Genomic DNA, 23,083 nt, shown 5'->3' with positions numbered 1-23,083 from the left:
TGTTGTGTAAGTGATTGCTCTGGTTTAGCTTTCTTTTACATCAAGCTTTGAATATGCGTAACTGCAAAAACTGCTGCTTGGAGGCCGCCTGCTCTGGGAGGTGCCATCTAGAAAGACAAATCTTCCACAGCATGGGAAGAAATCTTCTCTCCAAGGGAACAAGATATCACAAATAGCACGAGGACCCCTAAATCACAGGCTTTGTGGTTCAGTTTGTCTCACTGAACCATGATGCCCTCTGGCCTTGCTTAGCTGCCTCCCGGCACCGCCATCCGTCAGATCCCTGCAGAAGCGTTAGCCTGTTGGTGCACACAGCATCGCCGTGCCTCGCTGGCAGGACTGCCGGCAGCCTTAAATGACCAACAGGTGTTTAGGGCTGGAAGTAGAGCATATGTTAGATGCCTTTTAATGGTGAAAACACTTTTAAAAAAAAGCGCATATTGAGCCTTTCATAATGATGCATGAATTAAGAGCTGCTACTGAACTTAGGCACAGTGTAGTAAAAGAATAGTATACATGATTAGTTTCCTAGTTGCCAGGATCAATATGTAGCATGGTACAGCCTACCATGTAGCATGGTACAGCCTCCATGGTACAGCTTAGGTGCTCACACATGCTCTGTGGGTCTCACATGCGCACACTAGGCTTTATTTGAAGGTCACTAAACAAACAGGACTGAGATTAGTTGTGGCCTGGTGCGTAGTGCAGTTAGAGGTTGTTGCAGATGGGATGTTGCACTCTTCTGAGCAAAGTCTGTTTCCTGCTACTACACCCAAAAGGCAGCACATTTCTCTTGGTAAGGCTCCTAGCACAGTTTCTTGGCTTTCCTGATCGGGATACTCATATCAAACATTTAAAAAGAGAACCTAAAGTAAAATAAAAAGCAAAAAGATCTGTAGCCAAACTGCTTATTTGTATCTGGGTATTCAGTGGCATCTGATTGAGTGATTTCAAAATAAAACCTGCTCCTATGAGATGGTCTGCTGCCTGCAGACAGGTAGAGCACCTCACATCCAGATGAGGTAACCTGTAGCTAAGAGGACTCCAAAGCTTCTTCATTGAATCCCAGTGAATAAATTATATGTAAATATTAAACAAAAGATTTCACTTCTCAGAGATTAATTATAGCTAGAAATTTTGGTTAAAATGTTAATCTTTTGTTAAAATGTTAATCTTCATTGTTTTGCTAATAACTTTGAAAGGAGGGAGAAAAGGTAAAATAACGATGAATATCTCTATAAATCACATTAAATAACATTAGGGGGAAAGTGAAGTAGATGTTGAATGCAATAGAGTCTGAGATGGCTTCACTAGAAGAGCAGAGCTACATAGTTAGCACGTTACTGTTTGTTTCTCTTCAGGAAAATATCCACTCTGTGTCCGAAGGTGCCACAGACCATCAAGAAGGGCCAGCAGTCCCTGTAGTCGGGGCAGATACCCTTGCTGCATCCCACAGGGAGAGCCTGGCCAGCTTGTCCCAAGACCGAGGGCATGATGTGGCAAAGCAGAGCTGCCACCATCCTTCACCCTCTTGGAAAGGGCTGTTTGGGCCTGATGCACCGCATGTGGCTTGCAGCCATGTGCATAACCGGGCAGACAGGCAGAAAGGCAGGAAGGCACCAGTGTATTTCTATAATCATAAATTATGCCATATGTTACCTGGAGTTCAGTCTCTAAATTCTGTGTTGACCCCAATAACATGTGGCTGTAATTAAGCTGCCCGCCAGAGCGGGTCTGCCCAGTGATTACACATCGGGGCCTGACTGTGCGTGACAGCGGAGAAAAGGGGTCAGGCACCTGAGGACCTTACAAGCCATTTGTGAACAGACAAGCAGTTACCACAATTTAATCAGGCTTTGGAAAACATGCTGGAACAATTCATAACAAGTAAACAGGATAGGAGTGCCCTGCAGTCATCTGCAAGGGAAGCTGTTGCCACTGGCCGTGGCATGTGCCAGCGGCTGAGTGCCAGCGGGGAGCTGTGTGGACCAGACTCTTGGACTAGTCTGTACCAAATGTGCAGGGGTCATCGCTGTGTGTTGGTCACCCCTTACCAACCACAGCATTGCTCTGTCTTTGACCCTGTTGGATCATCCCCATCGTGAGAAATTTATCCTTATATCTGCCCAGAATTCCCTGTGTTCCCATTTGTTTCTTATCCTTTTGCTGGGCACCTCTGGGAAGAGGCACACAGCCAGCCCAGTGGCCTCCATGGCCTCATTCCAGTATGTCCATGTCCATCTGAGGACCCCAAAAGTGGACCAAACACTCTCGATGTCCCACCAGTGCTAAGTAGAGGGGAAGGATCACCTCCCTCAGCCCTGTTTTATAAGGGTACTAGATGTGTTTAAGTACTGTGGCGACAAAGGCTATGTTGGTACTCTGACAGAATGGAAGCTACAAGAATATTCACATATAGCATCCATAATCCATATGTGCTTATGTTAAGTAATAGCTTTACTGTGTCCAGCAAGTGCTAAGGGAAAATTGAGACTGAGGTAAAGGCAGATATGTGCCAGCACTGTGCAATAAACATGCTGCTCTAAAGTCATTTTGGGGAAATTTTCAGATTAAAAAAAATAGAGCGGTTGCCTCAACAACAACAACAACAACAAAAAAGGTGACTACTTCAGACTGAGTAGTGTCTCTTGGCCCTTTGAAGCTCTCCCTTTTCTCAGATGAAAGGTCCATGTGACCATATACTTGACTTTTTCCCTGCTAATATCCCTGCCTTAGCAGGAAGAAAGAACAATAGAGAGAAGATGGCTTTTGATAACGTTCAGACAGTGATCTGGTCTGCTACTGAATGGTGCAGAGACTTTATCTTTGATCTTGATGAAATAATTGATGTTTCTCACATTTTTTTTCCTCGCGCCTCGCTGCTGGGTGCCATTTTGTCTGTTCTTAAACCTGTTTCCCCTGAGGTGCCTCTGGCAAGGCTGAGGAGCGAGGCTGTGCCCTGGGCTGGGGCTGCCGGAACCATCCGGAACCAGCCGGAACCAGCTGGAACCAGCTGTGCCCAGCAGGGGGCAGCCCCACCTCTCCTCACAGCCTCTCCTCACAGCGTGGCCGACGCCCAGGCACCAACACCAAATGCAGGTAGTTGTGATATATATAAAAAATTGCACCTGAATTTTCACACTAGGGGGTAGATGGACCCTCACAACAAGCTCTGTATTTTCTGGGTGGGCTGAACTACCTCCCCATCCCCTCGAAGTCAGGCATGGAGGACATGGCACCTAGCCTGTGTTGTGGGCAGAGCTAGGTCCTCCCTCCCCAAACTGACTCCTTTTGTGAGTATTTCTCCAAGGTGGTGGTAAGATTTGGGAAGAGCTGAGACCTCTTAACTCTGTGCATGTGAGGGCACAACCCTGTTCCCCTGCCAACGGAGCTGAGCAAGTCTGAAGGGGAAAAATTGGTTTGAATTTGGAGACTTCCAGTCATTTTGTGTCCTAGAGGGACAAGACTATTTCCTTGGGCAGAACGGCATCTACATAAATAATTTGTTTCTCTGCTTACTGCCCATGGTTAACTGCATGTTCAGCAGCTATCCGTATCAAATATTGAGGAAAACTTTTTGAATGCATGTTATAAAAATGTGTTCTAAGTCATATTTGCTGCATTTTAGTTTTCTGTCATCATAGAAACAATATAAACAGCAAAGTCCATAAATCAGAGTGATTGCAAGAGGGAACGAGACTTAGTCTAATTATCCCATGCTATTTGTTTGGATGGGGAGGAAATATTAGGCAGACTTTTCTTTTTTTTTCCTAAGAGTAATTAAATATGTTCCCTAAAAGGCTTCTAACTAAACTGCCTATTAACCACATTTGTAATTCCTATTTCACACATTATTAGGCTCTGAATTCTGGTGGCCTGAACAAGAGGAGCTAAAATTATATAAATTAAGGGATGGTATTAGAAGAGAGCTGTATAATCAATCCAAAATAATGCTCTGGCTTGGTCTCTGTTCAGATGTGTCCTGTAAATTTTCATTCTTTACAGAGAAATAAAGATGACCAAAGGGCAGGAAAAATATGACTGCGATGATGGAGTCTTAGCTGAACTATAACTGCACGCAAAACAAGGTTTTTTTTATGCTGTTTTCAATTACTTGAGCAATTTGTACAATATTTAAACCCACCAGGAAAAGTAGTGCCAGTTTAGCTGCACAGACGTTCACTTAAAAGAAAGGACCTGATTCCCTTTGTGTTTCTATTGCTGCTTTATGGACACAGCCCTGTTAACTGGGATTTCATGGGTATAAATGACTGGAAAATTATCTCAAAATTATGCATTTTCTATGGAAATTGTCAAATTTGGTAATGAAAAAGATTTTAAATTTAATTTAACCTTGCAAGTCCTTTCTTGTGGTAAAAACACCTGAAACGGTTCTTATCTTGAAGCAATGGTTACCACAATTGTTGGAAATGATGGACATATCATACTGGTAACTGCCCATTGTTAGCGGCTGCTGGGAATGGCCTAAGGCCCAGGAAGAGAAGCAGAGATTGTAAACCTCTAACTATGGTAAAAATGATAATGTGTGTTGAAAGGAAGTGACAAAGCTATTCCAACAAAAGATAAATACGCTAGGTAAGCTCCTGAACTAATGCCATTTGATATACCTCAGCTGTAAGTGGATTTTCCCCCTCTGTACCTCCTAGAAAAATTTGGTCCATAAACACTAGAAATCTAATTGTTGTGATCAAAAATGATTGTATTTTGCAGGCTCTCTTGCTCTCATGAATAGCTATAGTAGAGCTTAGTAGAACAATTAGGTATTTATCAAAAGGACACAGCTATGGTACTTGACAAACTATACAATTCTAGTTGAATTACAACAAAATGCAGCTGCGTTGTAACAAAAAAAAATCTACTGGGCGAAGTGCAGTGATCTATACTTTGTAATTAAAAGTCAGCTTAAAGGAGTTTTAAAAGATGTTTTCATCATCTTGAAGCTTAGATTTTTCAAAGGGCTTCAGGGAATTTACAGGATCTATCAGATATCTCCCATTCCTGTTCACTCCCGTGTAACTAATTTATGCAGCTCAGAACAGCTCAATGAGGGAGTAGAGATCTAACAGGGATATTTTTACACGAATAAGGCACCAGCTTGGACAAGGTGTTCCTCTGCTCGTGAGAACTTAAATTCATTTCATGTTGGTCTGCGATTCACTGGATGCTTTGCTAAAACTTGTTGTTCAAGGGGAATCTGTCAGATGGGATGCGTTAATGCCTTGAAGGATAACCCAGTGAACATGCTCAGTGACAACACTTTGTAAACTGTTAGTAGAGACAGGTAAGTCTGTATGGGGCTTACTCCGGGTTTGTGGAGCCTGGTGCTAAAATGCAAGCTTAGTTGATTTGGCCTTAGCATAGTGTATGACATGGCGTTATTTTCTATGGTACCAGTGGGAGATACATGCAAGTGCCTGATGGCCTTTCCTTGGGAACGCCGCTCAGAAAAATACTGCTTTTTGAACTCTACTTCTGGGGAAAGAAACCTTCAATCCACTGCTGACTTCATCCCTGATGAATTCCCTTCATCAGAATGATTTCAGAAAAGAAAGGCAGGTCCCAAGCAGCCTTATTAACACTATTGTTATTTTTCCTCTATTTTAAAAATCCAAACAAGTACTTTTTGTGTGTGTTTTTTTTTTTTTAAGTCAATGCTAAATATTTCTTTATTTACGTGAAGAAATGCCTTCATCTGTTTGAGAGACGCATTTGGTTTGCACATACTACTGCTGCGCAGTGAACATTTGCTGCTGATTAGAGGGGTACGGTTCAGTTTGCAAAGCAAAGCGCCTGTGCACATGGATTTCTCCCCTTCGCCTTCTGGTCTCTTTTCCCGACTTGAGTTTTCCAGGTGCAGAATGGTCTTCGCTCAGAGAAAAGACCATCTGCATTTTGTTGATGCTCAGAGGAATAAAACTTCGCAGATGAGAGCTGATTTCAGTCCTTTTCCTTTCCTGCCTTGATGCTGGATTTGGTTTTGTGGCTGTGCCAAGCAAATTGGCAGAGGCTGCTAGGCCTTGCAAAATCATGCTGGTCTGTGACCAGAGTGGCTTTCCATTCCTTTTACCCTGTAGGCGTATTTGTTTATTTGGGTATGATTTTCAGTCTGTCAGAGAAATACCATTTATCCTGCAGACGATGACAATAAAAGCATTGCATTGCATGATGCTTTAGCTGTAAGTCCAACAGCCTCTGCTGTTGGCGGGGCTCCTCCACTCAAAGCAAAACTGGGGGGTGGAGTGAAATAATGCACAAAGGAGGAGAATTTTCTGATGCCTTTGCTAATGCCACTTTAGTGGGCACTTTAAAAGTCCTTGTGATGTAATTACAGGGGTGGTTTTTATCACTGTGTGCAGTGCAGCCCTCCGGATCTGAACGTATATACACGTGTCCCTCTCCTGGCCCCGGAGCAACCAAAAGAGGTTTCCCTCAAAACTTAGCAATGCCTGTTTGTTGACAGGGGAATGAATAACAACTGAAGTGTAACACCTCAGAAATGGCATCTGGGAGATTTTGGTATTAGGCAGTTCACAGCTTGGTAATATGAAGTACCAATGTAAACCCAGCACTTTTCTATGGTTTTGCAGTGTCTCATTACTTGCCTTGTGAACAAGAGAGCTGCCATTTCTGGGCTGTAAACTTGGTCTAATTCTCTGACACCCCATTCTTAAACAGGAATGCTTCCTCTGAAGACCACAGTGCTGCGTGGAGAGGAGCAATACACCCAGGCGTTTGCTGGACTGGCACCTGGGCTCTCAGCACAAGCAAAAGTGAGTAGCAACTTCCAGAACACTTGAGCAGATTTCCATTTGCAAAAGCAGGTCCCAGCTGGGGGGCAGCAAGGAGGCCTCTCCCTTGGGCTGACTGCCCTGGTGCATCTGCAAGTGGTAGGTGGCAAAGTTCCTCTGAGACTGATAGGCTTTGAAAAAAAAAATATTAACTTTAAAGAATGCTGATTCTTATCTGATGATTTGTGCAATATATCAATTGTTTGCATAAACAGATTTTTACCTACTCCAGGACACGCTATTAATTTTATTGTGGCAGAGAGTTTAATAAAGTACAGGACACAAGAATAAAGTGGAAAGTCCAACCTTTAACCAGAGCACAAAGGAATCATGTCGATGTGAAACTTGAAATTTGCTTTTCCTCTGTAATGAATGTACAATGTTTTTCTCCATTACTAGCTGTTGGCTGTGGAAATGAAAATAGAGAGGCTGGCAACCCAAGGCCATAGAAATGAGGAAATACTAGTACATAAAACCATTTGCACTAAAATATTAAACTTGTCCAGAAGATAAATAATGATGTTTGTTAGTAGCAGTAGGAGAGTGATGGTTTGCTATCAGCCCTCATAGTTGATCCCATGCAAAGCGTTGCCTGTAGACCAAAGGCTTTATAAATGCTCTCAGCCATCCTGATGTAGTGGGAATCAAGATTTTGTGTTTCATACCTAACTCAGTGGATCAAGAAAGAGAAGCCAAAAAGCAAAATTTATTATTAATTTGCTGAGTGTGCTTGTTTATGCTGTTGCAAATTTGTATGGCTTAGTCCCCTTCAGGATCATATGGTCTTTAAGGGACTAATGGCATGTGCCGCAGCACTTGTGCCTGCTCGCTCCAGAGGAGAGAGTCCCTCCTTGGGGCCCATGGGGTACGCAGCTTGGCCGTAGCACTCAAAGGAGAAGGTGAGCCCACCATTAAAGTTTTATTGTTCATGCTGTCTCCTTCTCTGTGCCGCTGCCTTCAAGCTTGCATCACCTGTGGTGAGTTGCAACACACACGCACAAATCCTGCAACTGTTTTCTGCCTCACACGGACAGTCTTGCCCCTGTGCCATGCATAAGCTGAGGACGTAACCTGGTACCAATCTGTTCCCATCTTTCTACTGGCTTTTCCTTCTGTAGTACGGGGGGAGACAGCTGAAATGCAGTTGGTATGGCAGCAGCTTCTCAGGGGTCTAATTTATCTGTATTTGCAGAATTGTTTTTGCAGTACCTACCGGTGAGTATGCATTGGGGACAGTTGGATGTGGTGTGGCTTTGTCTGAATCCCAACGAGTTATCATTAAGCAGTATTGTCAGCATACTTGAGCTTAAAGTGAATATTGCTGAACACGTTACAAACTTTTAAAAGTGAGTTTGCCAAACTGATATTGTTGTAGGGCAAGAAATAAATAACTAGCGGGTTTGCCCGCAGTCAGTCTTGCGTGGCCGTTTAGAGCTGATGATGCAACCACAGGTTGTTAAACAATTTTAAGCATACCCATTTTGAACTGTGTAAAACTAACATTTAATGAAGTGAAACACGGATCAATGGTAAATTTTGTGCAGTGGCTCAGTCGTATTGATTGCAAGGTTCAAAGACTTTCACTATGGACCTGTTAAACATCTATAATGTTAGAGTTGAAATGATGCTTGGCAAATGCTAACAAGGTTGAAAAGGCAAATGCTAACAAGGTTGTGTTTGCTTCCTGCTTTCAAATAATCTGCTGCTGCTCAGTTGGTAAGGAGGGGTGGGAACTGGTTGACTGTTACATGTGTTCATGCACTGGTACACGGGCTAAACCTGATCAGAGCATGACAGATCACAAACAGGGTCTCCCTCCTGCAGCACGGCCCCTCTGTGCTTTGTGCATGTATCAGTGCGGATGGCCGCGAGGACCTGCCGGTGACTGCATCTGCCACACTGGCTGTTTGGTAAAGCAGATGAGAGTATAATTTAGTTGTATTTGGCTTTGGCACACTAAAAACTGGATCCTGGCTCCAGTCTGGTCCCCTAGTGAGAGGTCTGTAATTTGTAACCACTCAAGGATGCCGGCGGCTTTTTCTTCGCTACACAGATATATGCTGTGCGCTGCAGTCTCAGCCGAATCGTGCACCCCCTCCTGCCCAGCAGCGGGGTGGAAATGGGAAGATGTATGATCAGGCAGACAGTACTGCAAAAATAAAATCAATACAGATTGGCTGAAGAGTTTTAATCTTGCCTTGTAATAACTCTGTATCTATCCATCCCCCATATACGTTACAAATGTTGCATCATTGAACACTGCTCGCTTGCAAATCAAAATACCATGACGCAATATAGTATGTGTAGATATGTATACACACATCAAAAATGCACCCCTTTCTGTGGGAATGGACGTGCACATGCACAGAAACAAAACCAACCAACTTCCAGGGCAAGCATAGCAGAGCAGTGCCTTGGGCAAATAAGAAGGTCTAGGTGCTGTGTTTGACCGTGACAGTTCATGCTCCCGTTAACTGGTTGGATGACAGTCAGGCACTTAACACCTGGGTATAAAGGGTTCTTATTTTGTAAAACAGCAGCTACCTCTCCCAAATATATTCTGACAACAGCAATTAAAAACATAGCAGTACACCAGGGAACTGCTAAATATAGTATGGCCTGAAGTTTTAAGCTTATGTTTCCTGATTTTTTTTGTTGTGATTTCCCCCCCCCTCCATGGATGGTGCAGGAGAATTTAAAGGTCAGGTGAGCAGACTAGCTCAGGAGCAGGAGGAGGAAGAGGGATCCCTACCTCTGCTGCCGTGGCATAAAGAATAGAAATAAGGAAAGTCCGTAAGGAAATAAAGGACCATTAATTCAAAATGAGTTTTTACTAGCCTATGGTAGATAAAGTTCCTTCCAATTCTAGGATAAGGAGGAGAAAGCAATGCTGAACTAAGAAAGTGTGGGAGATTGAGCGGAGCAGGACATTGGCCCTGCACTGGGAGCTGAGAGCTGGGGGGCTCTCCTGAAGCTCAGTCCTGGCAAGCGCCCTCCAGCTGGGCCCACAGTGTTCTGGGACATCGCAGCTCCTGTGCAAGAAATATTCCCTTTAAGAAACACAGAAAGATGGAGAGGTTTAATTCTTGAATGTCTTAATTCAGGATGACTTGTCACTGCTGCAATAACACAAATTTTGCTCGTGCATAATATATTATTGATTTTACAGAGGCTGAGTGAAGGAGAGGGCCCTCTCTCGTTCTGTGGTATGAAAACGTTTATGGATGGTTTGGTGCTTGGTTTAACAGCTCACGCTTTTAAAGACTTGACATCTTGTTTGTATTACCTAAATAGATACATGCTATTTCCGGGAGCTGTTGCTACTGCTGGGCTTTTATGACAGTCTTTATACACAGTTTCATTTTTAGCGTGGGAGAGGTCACAGCATTTCGCTAACTCAAAATACCTGACACTGACAAGAGAAAACAAATTTCATTAAATAAAAAAGGGGTCAGCGCTATACAGGCTGATTATTTATAAATAGTACCGCCAGTCAATACCTAATGTTTTATTGAACTTAATGAAACTCCTGGTAGCCAAATGTGTATTTTAAGAAGACATTTGACCTTGGGCATCTCTCCTGCTGGGGGGATGCTGTCTGCTGCGTCAGTAGTTCAAAGTCAATAACCTCCAGCCCTCCTCTTGAGGGCTCTTGTATTTAAGGGTGATATTGTAAAATGTGACAATATTCTGCTGACAAATGACTCAATACTGATATCCCTGTGGGGAAGGGTGGGCAGGGTTATGCGGTGACTCTAAAAGTGCACTGATAATGAATGAGGGAAAAAACCTGCTGGGATGCCATTTTATCCATTTAGCACTTGGGTCCACTGCCCTGGCGTCAACCTTTACCATCACGGTCCGTGAGAGCCTGAGCAAAACCTGTTTGTCTGTTGTATTTCACACAGTTCATAAGATTGTTAGGGCTGTGAAATTCATACTCTGTTATTCTCCTGCTTTTAATAATGTTAGCAGAGTGAAGACCCCTCTGTGCGGAAATTATTCTTGTGTGACTTGTACACAAAACTGAAGCTGTAGCCCAAAATCAGTGCCCAAGTCTTACTTTTAGGGCTGTCTGTAAATAGATTGAGGGTGAACACCAGAGATGGAGAAGAGCTGTCTGGTGCAGGAAAAATGGGGTTAAACTAGCAGTGGCTGCATTTATTGTATCAATTGGAAGGGTGCTTCAAGCTAGCAAAAATGTCTTCCTATAAAGGGTGAAGCAAAAAGTCAAATTTCTTTTTAAGATTGACACTTAGTTCACATGAGGGGATGTAAGTCGGTAGACAGACGGTTGGGTTCATTGACTTGCAAAGGGCTTTTTCTGTGCCTTAAATGTTTAAGGCTCCAGACTAACCAAGATATTGCACATAGAGGAGCTTCAGTACATGGCATTGTTTTGAGGTTGTTGGCACTATTCATGGCCTAGATTGAACATGGATTTTCAGGGTTCCTGGTTTTGGAACTGGGATGTGTATCAAGGTTAAGATGCTTCATAAACTTAATATGCAATAGTTTGACAAATCTACTTATGTTAAACAGCTGCTCTGTAACTTGGGTTTTAAAATTTATACTGTTACTTTCTTGTAAGCTTGCCTGTAATGGCTCCAAACGTTCATCTGTGTAAACAGACTCCTATGTCTTTAGCTTGACACAGACTGACAGTAAGAGAAGCAATAAATACAAGTGTACAAATAGATGTGTAATTGCAAATTTCCAAAATAACTTTTTTAATAACATCTTTTAAATGCATTATGTACTAAAGGGCTCAGCGGGTCTTTTCATAATATACAGTGTGATTAATTCAAATGAGAAAAAACAGTCATGCAGACAGGCTTTATGGCTAATGAGCAGGATGCATAAAATATGCTCTGTCTCACTAAGGTATTATTGTCATCTGACATTTTTGCAAACTCCCATGGAATTTATTTTGCATTAACTTCTGATAGTGCTGATGGAGTTGGTGAATTACTGCTTCTTTGTCTTGAGACTCAAACTAATTCTCTGTGCAGATTTTTGGATGTTTCTTTTGCACAATTCTGAGTTATACACATTATCAAGAGCCTTGCACATAAGAATGGTTATCCCAGCAGCATAGGCAGTAGAGGAGACAGTAAATGGCATTCCTGCATTGCTGTGGGTTAAGTTGGCAATCATAAGGTAAGACAGTGGACCTGTAAATCCCTTTGTTTCCACTAATACACCTTAGAAGTTTGTTGCCTGTTTTAGTCCCTTGTACATTACCTGTGCAGTGTGGTTTTAAATATAAATCCTGGACCTTGACAAAGGGGGCTGGTTGCCTAACCTGAAGGGAGCCCATTGAGATACTTCTAGATGATGAGTGGTAGGGACTTGCTGATGATCAGTAAATGCCTTCTGGTAGAGGCTGGGGTGGTGTCTCCAAAAAGGAGACATTCCAAAACATTGCCTGTTTGTAGAAGGCCGGGTGCTTTGGTCTTTCAAAGTAAAATTTTCATGCGTGAAGAAGAATCAAGTCTCTTTTGCTTTTGTGTGTGCTTTAAGTAATCTCTTACTTGAAGAGAGCACATTTTTGGTAACTATGAATGGTTCTAGACCTGCCTGAGTATTTCCAAAGGACTTGGGTGTGTAATCAGAACCGGTGTACCTTCATCTGTTTCAGACATTTGATATGAATAAGTGCATTGCTGTGCTGAAATTACAGACGACAAGCTATACTTAGCATATGTAAAAACCCAACTTTCTCCCCAACCTGAACAAGAAGCGTTGCTGGGAAAATGTCTTGAAGGGAAATTCCCTTAGTAAAGCCTAGTATGTGGTTTTCTTCAATGAGCTTTGACATTGTTTGAATATGTGCCTATCTTGTAACATGTGCAGAGCACCTCCCAGTATTCTCTACCTGAAACTTCAGTAAACTCATTTGGCAGGCTGCACTTCATTTCCCTTGCTCAATCAAAAAGCATTTTTTGCTCTCTAGCTTCTAAAGTCATCCTTTTACAGCAAATATTTCCTACCCTGAAAGAAAACAGGCAGAAGAGGAGTTGCTAAAGAGATAAATGACAGACTCAGCCTTAAACCCTGCACTTGCAATTTATTTGAAGAAAATGTTCAGGGAGTGCGAAGACAGGACATCTGTTTCATGTTATTCCCAAAGCAACCTGCTTATTCAGCTGCAGATATCCCCACCTGCTCCTCTAATGAGCTCGGATCTCACAATATTCCCTGTTCACCCCTTTGAACCTGGACAAGAGCTATCTGAAGCAGAGGGGTGCTGCTCAAAATTTAGCATAGGGTGAGCCCTCTGTGTGCATGCTGTTGGAGTCTCTTAACTCCCATGCTACTGGAGTTGTGATGGCTAAATTAGGCATTACTGTACACAGTCCTAATGTAGGATTTTGTAGGTGAAATTAGAGCAGTCTTGGGGCTGGCAAGGAATTTGGGCTCTGGCCTTCAGGAGAATTTTTCAGTGTGATCCTTTTCTAATGCACCACTGGCATTTGACATTTACAATTGACTGCGTATGCAAACTAAGGAATAGCAGAAAGAAACTGTGGGATTTTTTTTCCCTGTGCTTTAATTTTATAAAGTAAATATCACAAAGAAATGCTTTGCAGGTGCTTTTTAGCACAGTGAGCATAATGTTTGGGGAATGCAGTTGAAATCCTTGGCCAAGGCTGCAGAGTCACTGTGTTTCAAAATTTGTATGACTTTGGTGGAAACTCTGGACCAAGTACTCACAGCCTGCAGAGATGCCCGCAGCAGTGGAAAAACTGCTCCAAAATGGTGCAGTCATCTGCTCAGGCAACTTTCTTTGTACCACGCAGAGAGAGGAAGGGAATGCCCTTGAAAGCTTGCAGAAGCGACAGATCCTGGTCCGAGCCCCCAGGTCTGAAGGTGTCCATGGCAGCATGGTGCCTGTGCTCCTTTGGAGACTGGTGATTGAAAAATGTGTTCAATTGTTCCTGAACACTCTGAGCTGACTTCTCTTGACCTGTACAGCAGCATAGTAAATGGGGCAGCAGGCAAGGCAAAAAAATGTTTTTTGTAGACTCTCAGGAAAAGATTTCTTCTCAGGCAAAAACATTCCTGAGAGCCTTTTTGTGTGTCCTTCCTTATATCATAATATTTTTTTCTATCCATATAGCCAGATACACATTCTCAGATGCAGATCCTCTCATTCAAGAAGGGCCTTTGCTGTTTTTTCTTATGCTAAACACTGCTTTTAATTTGCCATTTTGTGAGATAGCTTTTGCCTTTTACCACCCACTTTTTCCTGGGCTAGTCTTGACAGGAAGACATACGTCTGATGAATTCCCAGGAGGGCTCAGTGCAGGATCCTTAGGATGTGGGCAAAGACTAAGGAAAATAAGCGACAAATTGAATTCCTTGTGTTGGCACCTTCCAGTAAATATTCTCAAATCAGAACAGTGGGCAGCTCCAATCCAAACCCAGGAGGCTCTGAAGCATGTGGCACAGCAGACCAGTTGATGCAGCCACTTTGTTGTCATACATACAGTTTTGGTAGTGTCAGGGTGAGTTGTGTGGGAACCTGAGATGGGATAGCTGTATATGATAGCCCTGAAGGTGGTGTCTGTAGTCACAGACCAAAAAGAGCATCTCTGGAATAGTGAAAATGGCTTCTCAGTGTCATCTAAAATATCACCAGCTGCAAAGGAGGCAGATTTGCTCTCCTGATCAGATAACCTTCCTGGTGTTCTCATCCTGAGTAAACACAGACTGTTATTCCTTGATGGTATTTTATTTCCTTTGCCACTAGTTTTTCGGAGGGTCAGGACAAATATCAACAGTGCTTTTTGGTGCCGACACAATCCTGGTTGTGAGATGGGGATGAGCTGCGGTGGTGGCTGCAGACAATCCTGGGCGATGGCTGGAGGCACTGGAGCTGCTTAACAGCTTTGCTTGTGTCTCTGCTCCTCCTGCCAGGAACCCTGCGTCGGACCAGTTGCCCACTGCCATGTGCTGAAAGCAAGTTGCAGTGAGACCATAGGCCATATGATCAGACGTGATGTGAAATGCGATAGTTCTTGCAGAGGATAGATTACTATCAAAAAGCTTTTATATAAATGCTGGGTTGAAGGAGTCTGTGGGATTCTCTGTAACAGGAAATTTTGTGTCTGTGTGTTGGACTTGACTAGATGAAACACAGCAGCAGTAACATTATTGAGGATGTGTGAAAATGTGATCTGCAAAATGCAACCAGAAATTGCATATAATGAAAGGGGATCTGCAGGTAAGTGTTTTCAATAAAGACCACTGCGAGAATCTTCTTTTTCGTAATGGTAAAAGGCAGATCTTCTCTGCTGCAGTCTCCCAGGAACAGCAGACCCAGAGAACAGAGCTATGACTTTCTCTGTTGGAGCAAGCAGGAGCAAATAGCTGCTTTCTCCACAGGAAAAAAAAATTGGCAGTCATTTGTTCGCCTGATGCACAGTGCTCAGTGTGGAGCACTCAGATTGTATCTATTTGCAGTGTTTCCATTTGTAAAAAAACATCTCATGGTAATTAGTTTTATTAGGTTTGGCCAAACGCCAGGTAAAAGGCTGGATGCTAAGGCGGATAATACATAGCTATTGGCATGGTGCTTCATAGATCCAGATATGCTCCATTTCCAATAGCTTTTGGTGTCTTTAGTGACTTGTATTACATAGCCATTGCATATACGGAGTCTGTGTAAACAACATAGTACATAGCTAAGTGTCTTTTTCCAATGCCCAGTGTTAAACTTTATGGTATTTAAGTTGATATATCTGTGGAATTAAATATAATGTTTTTCTCTTTGTAAATGGGGTGAATGTTTCCTGTTACTGGCATTTAGGCATGTTGGGGCAGAAAATAAATGAGAACAGGGAATTACGGAAGGTTGTAAACTTAGTTGAGCACCAACTATATATAATTATACTTAAGAAATGGCAATAATAGCTGGAAACTATGGCATGGTAGAAAAAATCTGAATCCTCACTGGAAGAATGCCTTTGCTATTTGTAGCGAATTTCACATGCTTAGTAACTTAGTTATACATTGATTTCTGTAAATGGTACTTTAGCTCACAAGATGGCATTTAGCATATTAAATCAAGTATAGACGAACATTGGACAAAGGGCTATTAGACCACACAGGGCAGTCAGGGCTCTATTCTCGCTTTGGTATTACTGGCAGTGATCTGATAACTCCTTATGAGGACCATGAGAAATGAGAGGCTATAATAAAAAAATCTGCACACTATAAAAACTAGCTTCTTTCTTAGCAGAAAAGGCCAAAGCACAAACATTTGTCTTGAACCTAGAGATGGTCCCTTCAGCCTGGGGCATGCTTACAGGCAAGATAGTTAGGGAAGTATTTATCACTGCTATGTGTATTGCACCTCTTCCATGAATAAGCAGACATCTTCCAGACCCATTTCTGTAGTTTTTCCTCCAGTGAGAAAAAAAGTGATACATACACAGCAGATGCTGAGGCCCATTGGAGCACTGATCCAAGTGGTTGGGAGTACTAAAGAAAGATTAATAGCTAACAGAGAGTTAGATGTGACTGAGAATTTTTCCTTCCTCCTGAATGACTGAACAGTTTATCCACTCCTAATTTAGAAATAAGAATAAAAAGGGGGCATCTTCAAAAAGATTCAGTTACCAGTTAACAGCGGCTTAGGAGTTTGTTCCCTTGTGTTGCTCACTAACCTTGCCTGCAAAGCTGACATTAATAATAATATGTGGCTGCAGGATCTCCCACGGTAATAGCTGCAGGTTCATGGCGTATGTAACAGGTCAATACCCTGCACCGTACAGCTAATACCCATCAGTCTTTTCCAACCTAAGCGATTCTATGAACAAACCAAGTGTGGAAGATGCAAAAGATCACCTTATGCCTGTTAACCACAGGACATGCTGTAAAGTAACTTCATATTGCCACTTAAATTGTCCCATTTAATTCACTGTCTCTATTACTTTCAATAAAACAATTGATTAACTCCGTTGATATCGTTATCTTTATCTCTACCAGTCAATACATTTGTCTCAATCTAGTCTTTCTTTAAGGAGAAGACAGTTCTTGATACCTCAGCAGATTATTTGCAGGTATCAGTTTTCTTTAAGCATTGTGATTACTGGCTTTAACGGGCTGATTTTGTTCCTGTAATATTCATGTTAATACCAATAACTTATGAGAAACCCATTAAAAGTTTGCAATGGTAATTTAAAGGAAAGGTTAGATGCACCGTTCCCCATTCAATTACCATCAAGTGAGTAACTTTTGATGGATACATTAAATGATGCTGTCATCCCTGGGCATATCACAGAATCAAAATTAGGCTCCTATTTCATTCAGAGTGTAACACCTGCAATGAAATGGTCTTCTAGTTAAAGCAGGTGTTTTCAACAGAGGGGAAGGTATGCTGTTTTAAACTGCATTCAGCCAATACTGCGGGTGACTGCCAATAGGCAGCAACCCATAATCTGTATATAAATTAAACAAACCCCCTTCACAACAAGAATATTATTAAAGCTGCAAAGTCAGACACTCGGAGGTGAAGAAATACCAGCATCAAAGTTTCCTGGGTGACCTCAGTTTGTCCTCTCCTTCCGTCGTGCATACGCATAATGATGCAGCTTATAATTACACAGCCAGAAGTTATTACTTTTTTATGCCATATCCCTGTATTCAGTACCTGAAATGCCCTTGCTCCTTGGGGCTGTGCAGTGCTGGGGGGTTGCCTCTGAACTGTTATTACCTAAATGAATAAGGTGGTTTATGGAATGACACCAGTTTTCTGCCCTGAAGGAAATGTGTGGGGATGTTGGGCTTTTCCTTCTGCAGTAACTTAAATACCCCATTAAAGTCAGACATGCCACATTGTGGGTAAGGATGTGAGAACAAGGGCTCGACACTTGCACTAGTGCTGTTGGAAATGGGCTGTGGGCTTTGCATACAGTGCTGTGAGCAAAAATATACTGGAAATCTTTCTGGAGTTTCCCCTGGTGTTATATAGCTTTGTCTCTGTGAACATATGTGTGTCTGTTGAGCCGTGGTGGGATTTTAAGCTCCTTTGAAAATAACATTTGTGCTTTATAAGGAAATGTGTTTCTCAGGGAATTTTGAACGTTGTTCTGGCAAGACCAAACAGGACAAATGTCGCTGATCATCTGCTTCTGCATTTCAAACTTCTTTCTATATACTTCTGGTCCTAGGTAATGGGATTTTTATTTTTTATTTTTTTTAAATGCGTGTCAGGAGTGTATTGATATGATTTTTACATAGCACATGTGGCAATATTTGCAACTTCAGAAGAAAATTAATGGAGTATGATTTTTTTGATCGCCTTTAAACAGACTTAGCAGCAATGCATCTACAGTGACTGATGATGGTTGCATATCTCACTGGCCACAGATCTTTTCCTCTATGATCTGCTATTTTTATGCCCAAATCCCTGCCATGGGCATGGAGTGCTGTCAGCATGACTGGAAGGAGCTCAGCCTCTGCATCTGAGTGTATGTAAGGGGACATCTCCATTGCCCCAGGGCACCTCAGCTGGCTTTAATATACTCCTAAGTTTTTTGCTCTGTATTAAGCCTCTGCTACCAGAGGAGCCAAAGTAAATGAAATTGGGGCTGGTATATGTATGCCTGCTGTGCTCCAGTCAGAGCTTCCAGCAGTGTTGAGGGCATGAGATCAGCTCCAGATCAAGGCGGTGCTGTGTCCTCAGCTTATCTTTTCATTATAAATCTTCTCATTTTTGTTTTGGGTCCCTGTTTTCTCATTGTTAGATCTGAAGGTTGACTTTATAACTGTCTTCATATGGTTTGGGCGAGAGCGTGTCTCAGCATGTCATGCTTGTACAGGACCTGCCTACTTGCCACATAGGGATCGATGTTTGCCAAGTGCTTTTCTGGCTCTGTGAAATAATAGCGCAATATAGATATTTAAGCATGAGAGAAGAACTCAGGCCCAGAAAACGAATAGAAAATCAGCCTTTCAGTATTAACTCTTCAGCTGCTATCACTCTATTATATTGTGTGTGCATAGTTGTCTCTTGTTTTGAATTTATTCATTGTGTTCAGCATGATTTTTTGATAGAGATGTTAGACATAATAGATTAAGTTTAAATTTCTGGAACAAATGTTTACATTTACACATGAAAAGTTCGATTGTTTTCTTTTTTTAAAGAGAAGTTTTTGTTTAATACTTGAATTTACTCTTGCTTCAGAAGGCAAAGGAAGTCCTGGTATAGAGCCAGAGACAGGGAGTCATAACAGAAGTTAAACTGAAATTAGACATGAAAGATTTTTTTAATCTTTTGTCTCTGGAGCCTGAAAGAGTCCTCCCTTTCCAGCGAAGGCATTGCAAAAAAGGAAATTCAACCTCATTGAAAAATGCTTTATTCCTCTGAGACACAAAAGAAAGTTCAAGTGAAAATATTTTTAAGAGCATCAGTCTTTCTTTCTCTGGTCAGACTGTGCAAACCCACAACTTCTAGGTTGATTTGTGGGTTACTCTGCAGTTTTAAGCATCTGGCACCAGATGGCCCAAATATCAGCACAGATTCCGTCAAATCCAGGAAAATCACCCCTTGAAGACACAAGGAAGAACAGAAATTGTATATAACTTTATTCATTGAATAGTCTATGTGAACATATAATTTATCTAGCAAAGGTCAGATCCTGGTATGAGAAGCTTGCAGAAATGGAGCAAAAATGTCAGGTTACACTAGATCTCACCAGTAGCCAAAGGATTTACAGATCAAAGTGAGTGGCACTCACCTCCCGGGGCAGACTTGGCACAAGAGGGTCTGCTCTTTCTGATGGTTTTCCTCAGCATTTAGTGCTTCTGTGTGAATCATCCTTCAGACTGGTTTCTGGAAGGGAAGTATCATTCCTGGAGACAGGATCAAGCTGCTAAAGGTTGTTCAGAGAAAAAAACCCGCTGGTTTTATTTACCGAGACAAAACTTAGCCTGTGAAGTTTGTAGTGTCCAATTCCGTTTTTGTACCTGTGGTAACAGCTGGAACCAGAGGTGTGCAGGTAGAACAAAAATACACATCAGCTTGTGTTAGGGAGAACTGTGCATTCACCATTTTGCTTTAATTTTCTTCACTTGTGTTTGCTCACATAGGGCTGTAATCTGGTCAGCCTCTATTTCAGGTAGTGCACTAAAATATGGAACGGTATGCCTAAATTGCATAGATCTGAAAACTCACATGGAGATGTGCTTCTCCAAACTAGAATATCATTAAACTCAGCAGAAAAGTGCTGCAAATGTAGCATAAGTGAAAGTCACGTCAGACTCGTGGTGTCAAGGCTGTGTTTATGAGACAGATGTCTCAAAGACAGCAAATATATGCAAGTCACACCTCCAGCTAAGGAGCATCCTTATATCCTTGTAGAAAAGTTTATCACCTTCCCAGGCTTATAAGGTTTGTTATTGGGGTTTTTTTCTGCGTTGGGCTGATGACAGAAGCTCACATGCTTGCAGTAGAGTAGCTAGCTGTCATCTTGTTGGCGTACTGGTTTGCCATTTTCAATTAAATCTAAACGTATATACATGCATTCCCCAAAAGACCAGAATCTGCTTGCAGTGAGCTTCCCAGATGACAGAAATCCAACTACCCAACTCATTCACTTTCTTTGACCTTTTGAGCATGGAAAGTTACACGATGCACCAATCTGCAGGGACCTGCGCGCTGCCTCTTAATTGTGCACCATAATCAGCCGCTTGTTTGCAACCCTCTGCAATGACTTAGCTTTGTCCTCCAGCTGAGGGCATGACAGGAACGGACTCTGCAGGCAAAAGGCACAAAGGAAGCTGAAGTACTGCTGAAAGCCTCTGCTTCGATGCTGTGAGGCTGATTGGGGTTGTGCGAGTGTAACTTTTTGTAAACTTTGGCTCTCAGTATATACCTCAGCATGTATTTTATAGCATATTGATTGGTAAAGGAAGCATAAAACACTGCGTAAACCCATATTCTTTCTGGTAGTTTCCATTACCCAAGGCAAAACTGGACCCAAAGGGCTGGGATCCTAAAAAGCTTTAATTCCCCTATAAAGATATGCATGACTTTAGATTAATTTGAAGTCGGGAGAAATAGGTACCACTCAGCGTTTCACAGGAGTTTGCAGGCTCACAGGAATGAACCTGTGGTAGACACCACAAAGCACTTTTGCAGGGGTTAAACTGGGTGAAGCAGGAGAAACATTCATTGCATCATCCGAGGTGAAGGAGCTGCAAAGTTGTTCTGCTTTCCCAAGAAAAGGAAGAGTGAAGAACCTTGTAGTCTTGCCTTTGTTTTCTTTTGCGTTAGTGAAAATCTGTTTTACAGGCTCTGTAGAGAAATGGGGGTACTCAGAGTGGTGAGAAAACACCTTTCACCCAACTGGCAATAAAAGTAGGCTGTTGCAGAAATGAAAGGCACTGGGGATGGTCCAAAAAAGATGTGACTTTGCTTGTTTGAGGTGTCCGTGATTCAGGTTGCTCATCTGCCTGGAGAACCAAAGATGTAAGCGTAGAAATGGCAAAATAACCATAGCATTGAACCAAAGTGTAATGTGCTCAGAAATTAGTTGAATAAGACATTACGTGCTTGCACTCTGTAACCATGAAATTATGTTTTTGGAAAGGCTGAAGTGGATAAGCTTAGCCCTGAGGCTGCTTCAGCCTCATGGAGGAGATGAGCTTACAGTGTAGGATGGCTCATTGGGTCCTTCCTGGAATATTTAGTTTCCAGAATCCTTTCTGAAGCTTTAGCCTTTCTCTTCTAAACCTATCATTCCCTGCCTTGATGAAATCTCATGAAATATAATCTGTATAAATGTAATTGCTGCAACCCTGTCTGGATTGAAACGTATGTTATTACATCTTAGGACACCAAGAAATGGTTGTGTGTTTTTCTTCAAGGCAAAATCTCTTACATTCTTGACAGCTTTTTTTAAAAAAGCGTCATATGTGGAGTGAAAGTCTTTGATGAGGAAGTGGAAGAGTGAAATAAATATGAATTATAGCTTAGTTGTTTTGCTTTTTAAAGGTGAGGTCTTAAATTTCTAAAGTGGCCATCTAGATGCTAAAAGGCGTAACTTCTACAATTTATTACAGCACATTTTCTCCTTTATGTCTAATAAAACAATATGGATGTTCTTGACAATACACCTCTGTCATCTCATGTGATATATACCTCAAATATATTCCCTCAAACCAGAATACCACAGGGCTGTGTTCGCTTTAGTTTGTTTTACTGGTCTGTGTGATGGGCAGAAGTTGGTATGAGTTTTAAAAACTTGATGGATAGTGATGCCAAATCAGCAAAATGGTAAAAAGATCGTGTAACTCGTGTTTTCCTATGGTGTTTAAAGGGACTGAGGTCTAAGCCAGACCTGGCTTCCTGTGGGTTGTGCTTGACCAGGAAAATAGATCTATGCTGCAAATGAAGTTTTATGCCTTTTTTTCTTTACTGTGAGGGATACCACATCTTGATATTGCGGAAAGAGTGAACCTGGAGAAACACAAGGAGGATAAATGTGAAAAGAAAAGTCATGTGCAGTTCTCTGCCTGGGTGAGGATGGTGAGCTGACAGACCAGACCAAGGAGTGATCGTTCCTTCTGGTACCATGCTAACTCCAAAACCCAGGTTTTAAAGCCAGGGACAATAATTCAAGCTGCAGCTAATAGGCACGGGGAAGGAGCTTGGCTGGTTATCCCAGACCTGTTTATTGTGTGCTGCTTACTCCTCGCTGCAGAGCAGATGGTATCTGCATGAGGTACTGACTTCAACAGCAAATATGTTTGCAACCCAGGCAAAGTTTTGCCAGCTGTCAATATGTTTGTTATTCACATGGTGAAAACTTGGCCAAATTATGAGAAGGGAATGAGCCCGTGTGCACCTCCCGATCAAACCAGGTATGTCACTCAGCAAATGTAATTTGCTGTACTTTTAGTAGTAATTTGTCTGTGGTACTTCTATATGGCCTTACATTTCAGGGGGTTCAAATACATCTGATTTAATTGCCTTCAAAGTGCTACAAGAAATAATCAGTGCTTGGGCAGAGCACAGCACAGGCCGCACTGGGCGCCTGGTGATAGCTCAGGGACTTAGAAATACGTATTTACAAGCTCAGGGCCTCGACACGTTGGTGTTAGCCATATGATAAACCAGTAAATAGTTTCTTTACCTACCATGAGGGAAAGCAATGTAACTTAGAAAGTATTGATGTTAGTTCACTTTGCTTATATTTAAACATATATATGTTTAAATATATGTGCATATATATATACACTTAACATTTATATTTAATAAC

General features: G+C 42.0%; 1 protein-coding gene across 1 annotated transcript in view; it reads left to right on the top strand.

Annotated features, from left to right (window-relative positions):
* Positions 1 to 23,083, top strand: part of CCDC85A (coiled-coil domain containing 85A) — a 143,825-nt gene that overhangs the window by 85,702 nt on the left and 35,040 nt on the right. The window contains exon 4 of the transcript XR_012834825.1: positions 6,697 to 6,791. The gene's annotated coding sequence lies outside the window, so the exon portion shown is untranslated. The remainder of the gene's footprint in view (positions 1 to 6,696; positions 6,792 to 23,083) is intronic.

Source organism: Balearica regulorum, chromosome 3, assembly GCF_011004875.1.
Source record: "Balearica regulorum gibbericeps isolate bBalReg1 chromosome 3, bBalReg1.pri, whole genome shotgun sequence".
NCBI classification, from domain to species: domain Eukaryota; kingdom Metazoa; phylum Chordata; class Aves; order Gruiformes; family Gruidae; genus Balearica; species Balearica regulorum.
The sequence above is the reverse complement of the archived record's forward strand: the minus strand, read 5'-3'. Positions and strand labels throughout refer to the sequence as shown.